Raw genomic sequence first — 17875 nt, 5'->3', positions numbered from 1 at the left:
AGGACAGCTGATCTTTCCGTGTGGAGTAGGGGTCGGGAACCTCCACCAGGCTGCAGGAGGCGAGCGGCGCAGCGGATTGGTTGAGAAATGGAATCGGATTTCGGCTGAGCTACCAGATCCGACACAGATATCTGAGAAAGATCCATCAAGCTGCAAAAGGGGTCATGTTAAAAGTTTATAGCAGATCTTTCCGTGTGGAATAGGGTAAGTGGATGACAGAGTGGATGGAGAAGTAGGGGGCGGAGCCAGGCCCGAGCTTAGGAAAGAACTTATCTGTAGACATGGCAAGAAATCGCCCGTGAGAAACAACTTTCAATCCCCCTAGGGGCCACTGACGGCAATCAGCAATCATTGGTCAACGCGTGGCCCCGCAGGAGACCTCTTAGAACCCTTGGGCGCGAGCGGTGTGTGCGCATGCTCACTTGTGTTTAGCACTGCCCCTTGGTTAGCGTTCGATAGGGAGCCTTTTGAGTGGTGCTGTTGTGGCAGAGATGTTGTCTTCGAGAAAATAGTACTGAGTAATATTCGCTCATATCGGCTTCACGAGTGGGTATGAGCCGAGGGGCCAGGTGAGGGGACGGGCCTCTGAAGCTGCTGTCTTCTCCCATGAAGAAATTTTTGACATTTGACGGTAGATGAAAGAGTCACTCTCAGGCACCGCCACCAGGTGGCAGGAGGCGAGCTCGGACGAGGTTTTTTTTCAGACAGAGAATCGGCTTTTGGCCGAGCTCCCAGATCCACTCAGACATCTGGGAAAGATCCATCACGCTGCCTAAAGGGGTCATGTTGACAGAGTTCACCAGATCCTTTCGTGTGGAGTAGGGGACGGGGATGACAGCGGAACGAGAAGTAGGGGGCGGAGCTAGGCCCATCTTAGAAAAGAACTGATCTGTGGCCACGTCAAGAAATAGCCCATTAGAACCACCTTTCAATATCCTTAGTGACTGCTGACGTCACTCAGCATCCATTGGTCAACCCGGGGACCCGCAGGAGACCTCTTAGAACCCTTGGGCGCGAGCGGTGTGTGCGCGTGCTCACTTGTGTTTAGCACTGCTCCTTGGTTACCGTTCGATCGGGAGGCTTTTGAGTGGTGCTCTGTGGCAGAGATGTTGTTTTCGCGAAAATAGTACTGAGTAATATTCGCTCATATCGGCTTCACGAGTGGGTATGAGCCGAGGGGCCAGGTGAGGGGACGGGCCTCTGAAGCTGCTGTCTTCTCCCATGAAAAAGCTTTTTGACATTTGACGGTAGATGAAAGAGTCACTCTCAGGCACCGCCACCAGGTGGCAGGAGGCGAGCTCGGACGAGGTTTGTTTCAGACAGAGAATCGGCTTTTGGCCTAGCTCCCAGATCCACTCAGACATCTGGGAAAGATCAATCACGCTGCCTAAAGGGGCCATGTAGACAGAGTACACCAGATCCTTTCGTGTGGAGTAGGGGACGGGGATGACAGACCGGAACGAGAAGAAGGGGGCGGAGCTAGGCCCAATCTTAGAAAAGAACTGATCTGTGGCCACGTCAAGAAATAGCCCATTAGAACCACCTTTCAATATCCTTAGTGACTGCTGACGTCACTCAGCAGCCATTGGTCAACCCGGGGCCCCGCAGGAGACCTCTTAGAACCCTTGGGCGCGAGCGGTGTGTGCGCGTGCTCACTTGTGTTTAGCACTGCTCCTTGGTTACCGTTCGATCGGGAGGCTTTTGAGTGGTGCTGTTGTGGCAGAGCGGTTGGCTTCTACAGAATAGTACCGAGTCATCGCGGGTAATAGGTTTAGAAGTGGATAAGAGCCGAGGTGGCAGGTGAGCAGGCTGGCCTGTTAAGCTGCTGTCTTCTGCCATGAAGACTCCTTTTGACTTTGGACCGTAGAAGAAACAGTCACTCTCTGGCACCTCCACCGGGCTGCAGGAGGCGAGCCCGGACACAGTTTGTTCGTGAAAGAGAATTGGCTTTCGGCTGAGCTGGCAGATCCGACTCAGAAATCTGGGAAAGATCCATCACGCTGCCAAACAGGGTGATGAGGAAAGAGGACAGCTGATCTTTCCGTGTGGAGTAGGGGTCGGGAACCTCCACCAGGCTGCAGGAGGCGAGCGGCGCAGCGGATTGGTTGAGAAATGGAAACGGATTTCGGCTGAGCTACCAGATCCGACACAGATATCTGAGAAAGATCCATCAAGCTGCAAAAGGGGTCATGTTAAAAGTGTATAGCAGATCTTTCCGTGTGGAATAGGGTAAGTGGATGACAGAGTGGATGGAGAAGTAGGGGGCGGAGCCAGGCCCGAGCTTAGGAAAGAACTTATCTGTAGACATGGCAAGAAATCGCCCGTGAGAAACAACTTTCAATCCCCCTAGGGGCCACTGACGGCAATCAGCAATCATTGGTCAACGTGTGGCCCCGCAGGAGACCTCTTAGAACCCTTGGGCGCGAGCGGTGTGTGCGCATGCTCACTTGTGTTTAGCACTGCTCCTTGGTTACCGTTCGATCGGGAGGCTTTTGAGTGGTGCTCTGTGGCAGAGATGTTGTTTTCGCGAAAATAGTACTGAGTAATATTCGCTCATATCGGCTTCACGAGTGGGTATGAGCCGAGGGGCCAGGTGAGGGGACGGGCCTCTGAAGCTGCTGTCTTCTCCCATGAAAAAGCTTTTTGACATTTGACGGTAGATGAAAGAGTCACTCTCAGGCACCGCCACCAGGTGGCAGGAGGCGAGCTCGGACGAGGTTTGTTTCAGACAGAGAATCGGCTTTTGGCCTAGCTCCCAGATCCACTCAGACATCTGGGAAAGATCAATCACGCTGCCTAAAGGGGCCATGTAGACAGAGTGCACCAGATCCTTTCGTGTGGAGTAGGGGACGGGGATGACAGAGCGGAACGAGAAGTAGGGGGCGGAGCTAGGCCCAATCTTAGAAAAGAACTGATCTGTGGCCACGTCAAGAAATAGCCCATTAGAACCACCTTTCAATATCCTTAGTGACTGCTGACGTCACTCAGCAGCCATTGGTCAACCCGGGGCCCCGCAGGAGACCTCTTAGAACCCTTGGGCGCGAGCGGTGTGTGCGCGTGCTCACTTGTGTTTAGCACTGCTCCTTGGTTACCGTTTGATCGGGAGGCTTTTGAGTGGTGCTGTTGTGGCAGAGCGGTTGGCTTCTACAGAATAGTACCGAGTCATCGCGGGTAATAGGTTTAGAAGTGGATAAGAGCCGAGGTGGCAGGTGAGCGGGCTGGCCTGTTAAGCTGCTGTCTTCTGCCATGAAGACTCCTTTTGACTTTGGACCGTAGAAGAAACAGTCACTCTCTGGCACCTCCACCGGGCTGCAGGAGGCGAGCCCGGACACAGTTTGTTCGTGAAAGAGAATTGGCTTTCGGCTGAGCTGGCAGATCCGACTCAGAAATCTGGGAAAGATCCATCACGCTGCCAAACAGGGTGATGAGGAAAGAGGACAGCTGATCTTTCCGTGTGGAGTAGGGGTCGGGAACCTCCACCAGGCTGCAGGAGGCGAGCGGCGCAGCGGATTGGTTGAGAAATGGAATCGGATTTCGGCTGAGCTACCAGATCCGACACAGATATCTGAGAAAGATCCATCAAGCTGCAAAAGGGGTCATGTTAAAAGTGTATAGCAGATCTTTCCATGTGGAATAGGGTAAGTGGATGACAGAGTGGATGGAGTAGTAGGGGGCGGAGCCAGGCCCGAGCTTAGGAAAGAACTTATCTGTAGACATGGCAAGAAATCGCCCGTGAGAAACAACTTTCAATCCCCCTAGGGGCCACTGACGGCAATCAGCAATCATTGGTCAACGCGTGGCCCCGCAGGAGACCTCTTAGAACCCTTGGGCGCGAGCGGTGTGTGCGCATGCTCACTTGTGTTTAGCACTGCCCCTTGGTTAGCGTTCGATAGGGAGCCTTTTGAGTGGTGCTGTTGTGGCAGAGATGTTGTCTTCGAGAAAATAGTACTGAGTAATATTCGCTCATATCGGCTTCACGAGTGGGTATGAGCCGAGGGGCCAGGTGAGGGGACGGGCCTCTGAAGCTGCTGTCTTCTCCCATGAAGAAATTTTTGACATTTGACGGTAGATGAAAGAGTCACTCTCAGGCACCGCCACCAGGTGGCAGGAGGCGAGCTCGGACGAGGTTTTTTTTCAGACAGAGAATCGGCTTTTGGCCGAGCTCCCAGATCCACTCAGACATCTGGGAAAGATCCATCACGCTGCCTAAAGGGGTCATGTTGACAGAGTACACCAGATCCTTTCGTGTGGAGTAGGGGACGGGGATGACAGCGGAACGAGAAGTAGGGGGCGGAGCTAGGCCCATCTTAGAAAAGAACTGATCTGTGGCCACGTCAAGAAATAGCCCATTAGAACCACCTTTCAATATCCTTAGCGACTGCTGACGTCACTCAGCATCCATTGGTCAACCCGGGGACCCGCAGGAGACCTCTTAGAACCCTTGGGCGCGAGCGGTGTGTGCGCGTGCTCACTTGTGTTTAGCACTGCTCCTTGGTTACCGTTCGATCGGGAGGCTTTTGAGTGGTGCTCTGTGGCAGAGATGTTGTTTTCGCGAAAATAGTACTGAGTAATATTCGCTCATATCGGCTTCACGAGTAGGTATGAGCCGAGGGGCCAGGTGAGGGGACGGGCCTCTGAAGCTGCTGTCTTCTCCCATGAAAAAGCTTTTTGACATTTGACGGTAGATGAAAGAGTCACTCTCAGGCACCGCCACCAGGTGGCAGGAGGCGAGCTCGGACGAGGTTTGTTTCAGACAGAGAATCGGCTTTTGGCCTAGCTCCCAGATCCACTCAGACATCTGGGAAAGATCAATCACGCTGCCTAAAGGGGCCATGTAGACAGAGTACACCAGATCCTTTCGTGTGGAGTAGGGGATGGGGATGACAGAGCGGAACGAGAAGTAGGGGGCGGAGCTAGGCCCAATCTTAGAAAAGAACTGATCTGTGGCCACGTCAAGAAATAGCCCATTAGAACCACCTTTCAATATCCTTAGTGACTGCTGACGTCACTCAGCAGCCATTGGTCAACCCGGGGCCCCGCAGGAGACCTCTTAGAACCCTTGGGCGCGAGCGGTGTGTGCGCGTGCTCACTTGTGTTTAGCACTGCTCCTTGGTTACCGTTCGATCGGGAGGCTTTTGAGTGGTGCTGTTGTGGCAGAGCGGTTGGCTTCTACAGAATAGTACCGAGTCATCGCGGGTAATAGGTTTAGAAGTGGATAAGAGCCGAGGTGGCAGGTGAGCGGGCTGGCCTGTTAAGCTGCTGTCTTCTGCCATGAAGACTCCTTTTGACTTTGGACCGTAGAAGAAACAGTCACTCTCTGGCACCTCCACCGGGCTGCAGGAGGCGAGCCCGGACACAGTTTGTTCGTGAAAGAGAATTGGCTTTCGGCTGAGCTGGCAGATCCGACTCAGAAATCTGGGAAAGATCCATCACGCTGCCAAACAGGGTGATGAGGAAAGAGGACAGCTGATCTTTCCGTGTGGAGTAGGGGTCGGGAACCTCCACCAGGCTGCAGGAGGCGAGCGGCGCAGCGGATTGGTTGAGAAATGGAATCGGATTTCGGCTGAGCTACCAGATCCGACACAGATATCTGAGAAAGATCCATCAAGCTGCAAAAGGGGTCATGTTAAAAGTGTATAGCAGATCTTTCCGTGTGGAATAGGGTAAGTGGATGACAGAGTGGATGGAGAAGTAGGGGGCGGAGCCAGGCCCGAGCTTAGGAAAGAACTTATCTGTAGACATGGCAAGAAATCGCCCGTGAGAAACAACTTTCAATCCCCCTAGGGGCCACTGACGGCAATCAGCAATCATTGGTCAACGCGTGGCCCCGCAGGAGACCTCTTAGAACCCTTGGGCGCGAGCGGTGTGTGCGCATGCTCACTTGTGTTTAGCACTGCTCCTTGGTTACCGTTCGATCGGGAGGCTTTTGAGTGGTGCTCTGTGGCAGAGATGTTGTTTTCGCGAAAATAGTACTGAGTAATATTCGCTCATATCGGCTTCACGAGTGGGTATGAGCCGAGGGGCCAGGTGAGGGGACGGGCCTCTGAAGCTGCTGTCTTCTCCCATGAAAAAGCTTTTTGACATTTGACGGTAGATGAAAGAGTCACTCTCAGGCACCGCCACCAGGTGGCAGGAGGCGAGCTCGGACGAGGTTTGTTTCAGACAGAGAATCGGCTTTTGGCCCAGCTCCCAGATCCACTCAGACATCTGGGAAAGATCAATCACGCTGCCTAAAGGGGCCATGTAGACAGAGTACACCAGATCCTTTCGTGTGGAGTAGGGGACGGGGATGACAGAGCGGAACGAGAAGTAGGGGGCGGAGCTAGGCCCAATCTTAGAAAAGAACTGATCTGTGGCCACGTCAAGAAATAGCCCATTAGAACCACCTTTCAATATCCTTAGTGACTGCTGACGTCACTCAGCAGCCATTGGTCAACCCGGGGCCCCGCAGGAGACCTCTTAGAACCCTTGGGCGCGAGCGGTGTGTGCGCGTGCTCACTTGTGTTTAGCACTGCTCCTTGGTTACCGTTCGATCGGGAGGCTTTTGAGTGGTGCTGTTGTGGCAGAGCGGTTGGCTTCTACAGAATAGTACCGAGTCATCGCGGGTAATAGGTTTAGAAGTGGATAAGAGCCGAGGTGGCAGGTGAGCGGGCTGGCCTGTTAAGCTGCTGTCTTCTGCCATGAAGACTCCTTTTGACTTTGGACTGTAGAAGAAACAGTCACTCTCTGGCACCTCCACCGGGCTGCAGGAGGCGAGCCCGGACACAGTTTGTTCGTGAAAGAGAATTGGCTTTCGGCTGAGCTGGCAGATCCGACTCAGAAATCTGGGAAAGATCCATCACGCTGCCAAACAGGGTGATGAGGAAAGAGGACAGCTGATCTTTCCGTGTGGAGTAGGGGTCGGGAACCTCCACCAGGCTGCAGGAGGCGAGCGGCGCAGCGGATTGGTTGAGAAATGGAATCGGATTTCGGCTGAGCTACCAGATCCGACACAGATATCTGAGAAAGATCCATCAAGCTGCAAAAGGGGTCATGTTAAAAGTGTATAGCAGATCTTTCCGTGTGGAATAGGGTAAGTGGATGACAGAGTGGATGGAGAAGTAGGGGGCGGAGCCAGGCCCGAGCTTAGGAAAGAACTTATCTGTAGACATGGCAAGAAATCGCCCGTGAGAAACAACTTTCAATCCCCCTAGGGGCCACTGACGGCAATCAGCAATCATTGGTCAACGCGTGGCCCCGCAGGAGACCTCTTAGAACCCTTGGGCGCGAGCGGTGTGTGCGCATGCTCACTTGTGTTTAGCACTGCCCCTTGGTTAGCGTTCGATAGGGAGCCTTTTGAGTGGTGCTGTTGTGGCAGAGATGTTGTCTTCGAGAAAATAGTACTGAGTAATATTCGCTCATATCGGCTTCACGAGTGGGTATGAGCCGAGGGGCCAGGTGAGGGGACGGGCCTCTGAAGCTGCTGTCTTCTCCCATGAAGAAATTTTTGACATTTGACGGTAGATGAAAGAGTCACTCTCAGGCACCGCCACCAGGTGGCAGGAGGCGAGCTCGGACGAGGTTTTTTTTCAGACAGAGAATCGGCTTTTGGCCGAGCTCCCAGATCCACTCAGACATCTGGGAAAGATCCATCACGCTGCCTAAAGGGGTCATGTTGACAGAGTACACCAGATCCTTTCGTGTGGAGTAGGGGACGGGGATGACAGCGGAACGAGAAGTAGGGGGCGGAGCTAGGCCCATCTTAGAAAAGAACTGATCTGTGGCTACGTCAAGAAATAGCCCATTAGAACCACCTTTCAATATCCTTAGTGACTGCTGACGTCACTCAGCATCCATTGGTCAACCCGGGGACCCGCAGGAGACCTCTTAGAACCCTTGGGCGCGAGCGGTGTGTGCGCGTGCTCACTTGTGTTTAGCACTGCTCCTTGGTTACCGTTCGATCGGGAGGCTTTTGAGTGGTGCTCTGTGGCAGAGATGTTGTTTTCGCGAAAATAGTACTGAGTAATATTCGCTCATATCGGCTTCACGAGTGGGTATGAGCCGAGGGGCCAGGTGAGGGGACGGGCCTCTGAAGCTGCTGTCTTCTCCCATGAAAAAGCTTTTTGACATTTGACGGTAGATGAAAGAGTCACTCTCAGGCACCGCCACCAGGTGGCAGGAGGCGAGCTCGGACGAGGTTTGTTTCAGACAGAGAATCGGCTTTTGGCCTAGCTCCCAGATCCACTCAGACATCTGGGAAAGATCAATCACGCTGCCTAAAGGGGCCATGTAGACAGAGTACACCAGATCCTTTCGTGTGGAGTAGGGGACGGGGATGACAGAGCGGAACGAGAAGTAGGGGGCGGAGCTAGGCCCAATCTTAGAAAAGAACTGATCTGTGGCCACGTCAAGAAATAGCCCATTAGAACCACCTTTCAATATCCTTAGTGACTGCTGACGTCACTCAGCAGCCATTGGTCAACCCGGGGCCCCGCAGGAGACCTCTTAGAACCCTTGGGCGCGAGCGGTGTGTGCGCGTGCTCACTTGTGTTTAGCACTGCTCCTTGGTTACCGTTCGATCGGGAGGCTTTTGAGTGGTGCTGTTGTGGCAGAGCGGTTGGCTTCTACAGAATAGTACCGAGTCATCGCGGGTAATAGGTTTAGAAGTGGATAAGAGCCGAGGTGGCAGGTGAGCGGGCTGGCCTGTTAAGCTGCTGTCTTCTGCCATGAAGACTCCTTTTGACTTTGGACCGTAGAAGAAACAGTCACTCTCTGGCACCTCCACCGGGCTGCAGGAGGTGAGCCCGGACACAGTTTGTTCGTGAAAGAGAATTGGCTTTCGGCTGAGCTGGCAGATCCGACTCAGAAATCTGGGAAAGATCCATCACGCTGCCAAACAGGGTGATGAGGAAAGAGGACAGCTGATCTTTCCGTGTGGAGTAGGGGTCGGGAACCTCCACCAGGCTGCAGGAGGTGAGCGGCGCAGCGGATTGGTTGAGAAATGGAATCGGATTTCGGCTGAGCTACCAGATCCGACACAGATATCTGAGAAAGATCCATCAAGCTGCAAAAGGGGTCATGTTAAAAGTGTATAGCAGATCTTTCCGTGTGGAATAGGGTAAGTGGATGACAGAGTGGATGGAGAAGTAGGGGGCAGAGCCAGGCCCGAGCTTAGGAAAGAACTTATCTGTAGACATGGCAAGAAATCGCCCGTGAGAAACAACTTTCAATCCCCCTAGGGGCCACTGACGGCAATCAGCAATCATTGGTCAACGCGTGGCCCCGCAGGAGACCTCTTAGAACCCTTGGGCGCGAGCGGTGTGTGCGCATGCTCACTTGTGTTTAGCACTGCTCCTTGGTTACCGTTCGATCGGGAGGCTTTTGAGTGGTGCTCTGTGGCAGAGATGTTGTTTTCGCGAAAATAGTACTGAGTAATATTCGCTCATATCGGCTTCACGAGTGGGTATGAGCCGAGGGGCCAGGTGAGGGGACGGGCCTCTGAAGCTGCTGTCTTCTCCCATGAAAAAGCTTTTTGACATTTGACGGTAGATGAAAGAGTCACTCTCAGGCACCGCCACCAGGTGGCAGGAGGCGAGCTCGGACGAGGTTTGTTTCAGACAGAGAATCGGCTTTTGGCCCAGCTCCCAGATCCACTCAGACATCTGGGAAAGATCAATCACGCTGCCTAAAGGGGCCATGTAGACAGAGTACACCAGATCCTTTCGTGTGGAGTAGGGGACGGGGATGACAGAGCGGAACGAGAAGTAGGGGGCGGAGCTAAGCCCAATCTTAGAAAAGAACTGATCTGTGGCCACGTCAAGAAATAGCCCATTAGAACCACCTTTCAATATCCTTAGTGACTGCTGACGTCACTCAGCAGCCATTGGTCAACCCGGGGCCCCGCAGGAGACCTCTTAGAACCCTTGGGCGCGAGCGGTGTGTGCGCGTGCTCACTTGTGTTTAGCACTGCTCCTTGGTTACCGTTCGATCGGGAGGCTTTTGAGTGGTGCTGTTGTGGCAGAGCGGTTGGCTTCTACAGAATAGTACCGAGTCATCGCGGGTAATAGGTTTAGAAGTGGATAAGAGCCGAGGTGGCAGGTGAGCGGGCTGGCCTGTTAAGCTGCTGTCTTCTGCCATGAAGACTCCTTTTGACTTTGGACCGTAGAAGAAACAGTCACTCTCTGGCACCTCCACCGGGCTGCAGGAGGCGAGCCCGGACACAGTTTGTTCGTGAAAGAGAATTGGCTTTCGGCTGAGCTGGCAGATCCGACTCAGAAATCTGGGAAAGATCCATCACGCTGCCAAACAGGGTGATGAGGAAAGAGGACAGCTGATCTTTCCGTGTGGAGTAGGGGTCGGGAACCTCCACCAGGCTGCAGGAGGCGAGCGGCGCAGCGGATTGGTTGAGAAATGGAATCGGATTTCGGCTGAGCTACCAGATCCGACACAGATATCTGAGAAAGATCCATCAAGCTGCAAAAGGGGTCATGTTAAAAGTGTATAGCAGATCTTTCCGTGTGGAATAGGGTAAGTGGATGACAGAGTGGATGGAGAAGTAGGGGGCGGAGCCAGGCCCGAGCTTAGGAAAGAACTTATCTGTAGACATGGCAAGAAATCGCCCGTGAGAAACAACTTTCAATCCCCCTAGGGGCCACTGACGGCAATCAGCAATCATTGGTCAACGTGTGGCCCCGCAGGAGACCTCTTAGAACCCTTGGGCGCGAGCGGTGTGTGCGCATGCTCACTTGTGTTTAGCACTGCTCCTTGGTTACCGTTCGATCGGGAGGCTTTTGAGTGGTGCTCTGTGGCAGAGATGTTGTTTTCGCGAAAATAGTACTGAGTAATATTCGCTCATATCGGCTTCACGAGTGGGTATGAGCCGAGGGGCCAGGTGAGGGGACGGGCCTCTGAAGCTGCTGTCTTCTCCCATGAAGAAATTTTTGACATTTGACGGTAGATGAAAGAGTCACTCTCAGGCACCGCCACCAGGTGGCAGGAGGCGAGCTCGGACGAGGTTTTTTTTCAGACAGAGAATCGGCTTTTGGCCGAGCTCCCAGATCCACTCAGACATCTGGGAAAGATCCATCACGCTGCCTAAAGGGGTCATGTTGACAGAGTACACCAGATCCTTTCGTGTGGAGTAGGGGACGGGGATGACAGCGGAACGAGAAGTAGGGGGCGGAGCTAGGCCCATCTTAGAAAAGAACTGATCTGTGGCCACGTCAAGAAATAGCCCATTAGAACCACCTTTCAATATCCTTAGTGACTGCTGACGTCACTCAGCATCCATTGGTCAACCCGGGGACCCGCAGGAGACCTCTTAGAACCCTTGGGCGCGAGCGGTGTGTGCGCGTGCTCACTTGTGTTTAGCACTGCTCCTTGGTTACCGTTCGATCGGGAGGCTTTTGAGTGGTGCTCTGTGGCAGAGATGTTGTTTTCGCGAAAATAGTACTGAGTAATATTCGCTCATATCGGCTTCACGAGTGGGTATGAGCCGAGGGGCCAGGTGAGGGGACGGGCCTCTGAAGCTGCTGTCTTCTCCCATGAAAAAGCTTTTTGACATTTGACGGTAGATGAAAGAGTCACTCTCAGGCACCGCCACCAGGTGGCAGGAGGCGAGCTCGGACGAGGTTTGTTTCAGACAGAGAATCGGCTTTTGGCCTAGCTCCCAGATCCACTCAGACATCTGGGAAAGATCAATCACGCTGCCTAAAGGGGCCATGTAGACAGAGTACACCAGATCCTTTCGTGTGGAGTAGGGGACGGGGATGACAGAGCGGAACGAGAAGTAGGGGGCGGAGCTAGGCCCAATCTTAGAAAAGAACTGATCTGTGGCCACGTCAAGAAATAGCCCATTAGAACCACCTTTCAATATCCTTAGTGACTGCTGACGTCACTCAGCAGCCATTGGTCAACCCGGGGCCCCGCAGGAGACCTCTTAGAACCCTTGGGCGCGAGCGGTGTGTGCGCGTGCTCACTTGTGTTTAGCACTGCTCCTTGGTTACCGTTCGATCGGGAGGCTTTTGAGTGGTGCTGTTGTGGCAGAGCGGTTGGCTTCTACAGAATAGTACCGAGTCATCGCGGGTAATAGGTTTAGAAGTGGATAAGAGCCGAGGTGGCAGGTGAGCGGGCTGGCCTGTTAAGCTGCTGTCTTCTGCCATGAAGACTCCTTTTGACTTTGGACCGTAGAAGAAACAGTCACTCTCTGGCACCTCCACCGGGCTGCAGGAGGCGAGCCCGGACACAGTTTGTTCGTGAAAGAGAATTGGCTTTCGGCTGAGCTGGCAGATCCGACTCAGAAATCTGGGAAAGATCCATCACGCTGCCAAACAGGGTGATGAGGAAAGAGGACAGCTGATCTTTCCGTGTGGAGTAGGGGTCGGGAACCTCCACCAGGCTGCAGGAGGCGAGCGGCGCAGCGGATTGGTTGAGAAATGGAATCGGATTTCGGCTGAGCTACCAGATCCGACACAGATATCTGAGAAAGATCCATCAAGCTGCAAAAGGGGTCATGTTAAAAGTGTATAGCAGATCTTTCCGTGTGGAATAGGGTAAGTGGATGACAGAGTGGATGGAGAAGTAGGGGGCGGAGCCAGGCCCGAGCTTAGGAAAGAACTTATCTGTAGACATGGCAAGAAATCGCCCGTGAGAAACAACTTTCAATCCCCCTAGGGGCCACTGACGGCAATCAGCAATCATTGGTCAACGCGTGGCCCCGCAGGAGACCTCTTAGAACCCTTGGGCGCGAGCGGTGTGTGCGCATGCTCACTTGTGTTTAGCACTGCTCCTTGGTTACCGTTCGATCGGGAGGCTTTTGAGTGGTGCTCTGTGGCAGAGATGTTGTTTTCGCGAAAATAGTACTGAGTAATATTCGCTCATATCGGCTTCACGAGTGGGTATGAGCCGAGGGGCCAGGTGAGGGGACGGGACTCTGAAGCTGCTGTCTTCTCCCATGAAAAAGCTTTTTGACATTTGACGGTAGATGAAAGAGTCACTCTCAGGCACCGCCACCAGGTGGCAGGAGGCGAGCTCGGACGAGGTTTGTTTCAGACAGAGAATCGGCTTTTGGCCCAGCTCCCAGATCCACTCAGACATCTGGGAAAGATCAATCACGCTGCCTAAAGGGGCCATGTAGACAGAGTACACCAGATCCTTTCGTGGGGAGTAGGGGACGGGGATGACAGAGCGGAACGAGAAGTAGGGGGCGGAGCTAGGCCCAATCTTAGAAAAGAACTGATCTGTGGCCACGTCAAGAAATAGCCCATTAGAACCACCTTTCAATATCCTTAGTGACTGCTGACGTCACTCAGCAGCCATTGGTCAACCCGGGGCCCCGCAGGAGACCTCTTAGAACCCTTGGGCGCGAGCGGTGTGTGCGCGTGCTCACTTGTGTTTAGCACTGCTCCTTGGTTACCGTTCGATCGGGAGGCTTTTGAGTGGTGCTGTTGTGGCAGAGCGGTTGGCTTCTACAGAATAGTACCGAGTCATCGCGGGTAATAGGTTTAGAAGTGGATAAGAGCCGAGGTGGCAGGTGAGCGGGCTGGCCTGTTAAGCTGCTGTCTTCTGCCATGAAGACTCCTTTTGACTTTGGACCGTAGAAGAAACAGTCACTCTCTGGCACCTCCACCGGGCTGCAGGAGGCGAGCCCGGACACAGTTTGTTCGTGAAAGAGAATTGGCTTTCGGCTGAGCTGGCAGATCCGACTCAGAAATCTGGGAAAGATCCATCACGCTGCCAAACAGGGTGATGAGGAAAGAGGACAGCTGATCTTTCCGTGTGGAGTAGGGGTCGGGAACCTCCACCAGGCTGCAGGAGGCGAGCGGCGCAGCGGATTGGTTGAGAAATGGAATCGGATTTCGGCTGAGCTACCAGATCCGACACAGATATCTGAGAAAGATCCATCAAGCTGCAAAAGGGGTCATGTTAAAAGTGTATAGCAGATCTTTCCGTGTGGAATAGGGTAAGTGGATGACAGAGTGGATGGAGAAGTAGGGGGCGGAGCCAGGCCCGAGCTTAGGAAAGAACTTATCTGTAGACATGGCAAGAAATCGCCCGTGAGAAACAACTTTCAATCCCCCTAGGGGCCACTGACGGCAATCAGCAATCATTGGTCAACGCGTGGCCCCGCAGGAGACCTCTTAGAACCCTTGGGCGCGAGCGGTGTGTGCGCATGCTCACTTGTGTTTAGCACTGCCCCTTGGTTAGCGTTCGATAGGGAGCCTTTTGAGTGGTGCTGTTGTGGCAGAGATGTTGTCTTCGAGAAAATAGTACTGAGTAATATTCGCTCATATCGGCTTCACGAGTGCCTATGAGCCGAGGGCCCAGGTGAGGGGACGGGCCTCTGAAGCTGCTGTCTTCTCCCATGAAGAAATTTTTGACATTTGACGGTAGATGAAAGAGTCACTCTCAGGCACCGCCACCAGGTGGCAGGAGGCGAGCTCGGACGAGGTTTTTTTTCAGACAGAGAATCGGCTTTTGGCCGAGCTCCCAGATCCACTCAGACATCTGGGAAAGATCCATCACGCTGCCTAAAGGGGTCATGTTGACAGAGTACACCAGATCCTTTCGTGTGGAGTAGGGGACGGGGATGACAGCGGAACGAGAAGTAGGGGGCGGAGCTAGGCCCATCTTAGAAAAGAACTGATCTGTGGCCACGTCAAGAAATAGCCCATTAGAACCACCTTTCAATATCCTTAGTGACTGCTGACGTCACTCAGCATCCATTGGTCAACCCGGGGACCCGCAGGAGACCTCTTAGAACCCTTGGGCGCGAGCGGTGTGTGCGCGTGCTCACTTGTGTTTAGCACTGCTCCTTGGTTACCGTTCGATCGGGAGGCTTTTGAGTGGTGCTCTGTGGCAGAGATGTTGTTTTCGCGAAAATAGTACTGAGTAATATTCGCTCATATCGGCTTCACGAGTGGGTATGAGCCGAGGGGCCAGGTGAGGGGACGGGCCTCTGAAGCTGCTGTCTTCTCCCATGAAAAAGCTTTTTGACATTTGACGGTAGATGAAAGAGTCACTCTCAGGCACCGCCACCAGGTGGCAGGAGGCGAGCTCGGACGAGGTTTGTTTCAGACAGAGAATCGGCTTTTGGCCTAGCTCCCAGATCCACTCAGACATCTGGGAAAGATCAATCACGCTGCCTAAAGGGGACATGTAGACAGAGTACACCAGATCCTTTCGTGGGGAGTAGGGGACGGGGATGACAGAGCGGAACGAGAAGTAGGGGGCGGAGCTAGGCCTAATCTTAGAAAAGAACTGATCTGTGGCCACGTCAAGAAATAGCCCATTAGAACCACCTTTCAATATCCTTAGTGACTGCTGACGTCACTCAGCAGCCATTGGTCAACCCGGGGCCCCGCAGGAGACCTCTTAGAACCCTTGGGCGCGAGCGGTGTGTGCGCGTGCTCACTTGTGTTTAGCACTGCTCCTTGGTTACCGTTCGATCGGGAGGCTTTTGAGTGGTGCTGTTGTGGCAGAGCGGTTGGCTTCTACAGAATAGTACCGAGTCATCGCGGGTAATAGGTTTAGAAGTGGATAAGAGCCGAGGTGGCAGGTGAGCGGGCTGGCCTGTTAAGCTGCTGTCTTCTGCCATGAAGACTCCTTTTGACTTTGGACCGTAGAAGAAACAGTCACTCTCTGGCACCTCCACCGGGCTGCAGGAGGCGAGCTCGGACACAGTTTGTTCGTGAAAGAGAATTGGCTTTCGGCTGAGCTGGCAGATCCGACTCAGAAATCTGGGAAAGATCCATCACGCTGCCAAACAGGGTGATGAGGAAAGAGGACAGCTGATCTTTCCGTGTGGAGTAGGGGTCGGGAACCTCCACCAGGCTGCAGGAGGCGAGCGGCGCAGCGGATTGGTTGAGAAATGGAATCGGATTTCGGCTGAGCTACCAGATCCGACACAGATATCTGAGAAAGATCCATCAAGCTGCAAAAGGGGTCATGTTAAAAGTGTATAGCAGATCTTTCCGTGTGGAATAGGGTAAGTGGATGACAGAGTGGATGGAGAAGTAGGGGGCGGAGCCAGGCCCGAGCTTAGGAAAGAACTTATCTGTAGACATGGCAAGAAATCGCCCGTGAGAAACAACTTTCAATCCCCCTAGGGGCCACTGACGGCAATCAGCAATCATTGGTCAACGCGTGGCCCCGCAGGAGACCTCTTAGAACCCTTGGGCGCGAGCGGTGTGTGCGCATGCTCACTTGTGTTTAGCACTGCCCCTTGGTTAGCGTTCGATAGGGAGCCTTTTGAGTGGTGCTGTTGTGGCAGAGATGTTGTCTTCGAGAAAATAGTACTGAGTAATATTCGCTCATATCGGCTTCACGAGTGCCTATGAGCCGAGGGCCCAGGTGAGGGGACGGGCCTCTGAAGCTGCTGTCTTCTCCCATGAAGAAATTTTTGACATTTGACGGTAGATGAAAGAGTCACTCTCAGGCACCGCCACCAGGTGGCAGGAGGCGAGCTCGGACGAGGTTTTTTTTCAGACAGAGAATCGGCTTTTGGCCGAGCTCCCAGATCCACTCAGACATCTGGGAAAGATCCATCACGCTGCCTAAAGGGGTCATGTTGACAGAGTACACCAGATCCTTTCGTGTGGAGTAGGGGACGGGGATGACAGCGGAACGAGAAGTAGGGGGCGGAGCTAGGCCCATCTTAGAAAAGAACTGATCTGTGGCCACGTCAAGAAATAGCCCATTAGAACCACCTTTCAATATCCTTAGTGACTGCTGACGTCACTCAGCATCCATTGGTCAACCCGGGGACCCGCAGGAGACCTCTTAGAACCCTTGGGCGCGAGCGGTGTGTGCGCGTGCTCACTTGTGTTTAGCACTGCTCCTTGGTTACCGTTCGATCGGGAGGCTTTTGAGTGGTGCTCTGTGGCAGAGATGTTGTTTTCGCGAAAATAGTACTGAGTAATATTCGCTCATATCGGCTTCACGAGTGGGTATGAGCCGAGGGGCCAGGTGAGGGGACGGGCCTCTGAAGCTGCTGTCTTCTCCCATGAAAAAGCTTTTTGACATTTGACGGTAGATGAAAGAGTCACTCTCAGGCACCGCCACCAGGTGGCAGGAGGCGAGCTCGGACGAGGTTTGTTTCAGACAGAGAATCGGCTTTTGGCCTAGCTCCCAGATCCACTCAGACATCTGGGAAAGATCAATCACGCTGCCTAAAGGGGCCATGTAGACAGAGTACACCAGATCCTTTCGTGGGGAGTAGGGGACGGGGATGACAGAGCGGAACGAGAAGTAGGGGGCGGAGCTAGGCCCAATCTTAGAAAAGAACTGATCTGTGGCCACGTCAAGAAATAGCCCATTAGAACCACCTTTCAATATCCTTAGTGACTGCTGACGTCACTCAGCAGCCATTGGTCAACCCGGGGCCCCGCAGGAGACCTCTTAGAACCCTTGGGCGCGAGCGGTGTGTGCGCGTGCTCACTTGTGTTTAGCACTGCTCCTTGGTTACCGTTCGATCGGGAGGCTTTTGAGTGGTGCTGTTGTGGCAGAGCGGTTGGCTTCTACAGAATAGTACCGAGTCATCGCGGGTAATAGGTTTAGAAGTGGATAAGAGCCGAGGTGGCAGGTGAGCGGGCTGGCCTGTTAAGCTGCTGTCTTCTGCCATGAAGACTCCTTTTGACTTTGGACCGTAGAAGAAACAGTCACTCTCTGGCACCTCCACCGGGCTGCAGGAGGCGAGCCCGGACACAGTTTGTTCGTGAAAGAGAATTGGCTTTCGGCTGAGCTGGCAGATCCGACTCAGAAATCTGGGAAAGATCCATCACGCTGCCAAACAGGGTGATGAGGAAAGAGGACAGCTGATCTTTCCGTGTGGAGTAGGGGTCGGGAACCTCCACCAGGCTGCAGGAGGCGAGCGGCGCAGCGGATTGGTTGAGAAATG

This window comes from Cynocephalus volans, chromosome 10, assembly GCF_027409185.1.
Source record: "Cynocephalus volans isolate mCynVol1 chromosome 10, mCynVol1.pri, whole genome shotgun sequence".
Classification (NCBI taxonomy): domain Eukaryota; kingdom Metazoa; phylum Chordata; class Mammalia; order Dermoptera; family Cynocephalidae; genus Cynocephalus; species Cynocephalus volans.
The sequence above is the reverse complement of the archived record's forward strand: the minus strand, read 5'-3'. Positions refer to the sequence as shown.